Source organism: Vitis vinifera, chromosome 16 (assembly GCF_030704535.1).
Source record: "Vitis vinifera cultivar Pinot Noir 40024 chromosome 16, ASM3070453v1".
Taxonomy (NCBI): Eukaryota; Viridiplantae; Streptophyta; class Magnoliopsida; order Vitales; family Vitaceae; genus Vitis; species Vitis vinifera.
This window is the reverse complement of record NC_081820.1, coordinates 13,657,746-13,658,622: the sequence shown is the minus strand read 5'-3', so window position 1 is coordinate 13,658,622 and position 877 is coordinate 13,657,746.

Below are 877 nucleotides of genomic sequence, written 5' to 3'. Positions count from 1 at the left end.
TTGAAGAAGCATCAATGGATTGCATGAACATGGTTCCCTTTGAACAATTAACCAAAAAGTTCACCAAAGTTCTCTCTTTCCTATCGGTCCATCCATCCGACATAAGTGAACATCCATTTTTCCCCCATTCCACCATATGATCTTTCATCAAATCTTTTGTGAGAGCCAATTCTTTCTTAAGGTTAGTAACTCTTACCTCATGAAAAGTTGGTCCCTTCATACCCACACCATATTGGCCAATAGCCTCAATCATTGGTTGGAAACTCGGATATGTGACTGCATTAAATGGAATAGCGGCCTCATACATCCATCTTGTGATAAGTGTGCAAGCTCTTTCTCTTGCTTCCTTTTTGTAGGCATCATTGATGGTAGTTTGATTCATCTTTCCACTCCTTTGATTTTGAACAACCATCTCTGCATTAGGAGTGAAAAAATGATCCATAGGACCTTTTTGTCTTGGTTTTTTTGAAGAAAACGTCCTACCACCACTTCCTCCTCGGTTACTACCTCCACTAGAAATGTTGGTGATATTCGTTCTACTATTAATCTCCTCACCAATATCTTCATCTTCCAAACCAAACAAATCTTCATTAACATATTCGCTCCCCATATTCATTTGCTCTTTTTGATTTTTCTTGGAAGTCATATACTCTTCCATTTCTTCTCTAACATGTTCCGGACATTTTCTACACTTTTTAGCATTTCTATATCCACCAACAAGATGTTGTTTGTGTCTATAGATGCCTCCTTTGGTTACTTTATCACAAAAAATGCATATGATGGTGTTCAAATCTTTTTCATTAACCAAACGACCATATTTCCACCCGGATCTCTTCTTCCACTTGCACTAGAGTCCACTTGAGTCTCACTCTCATTA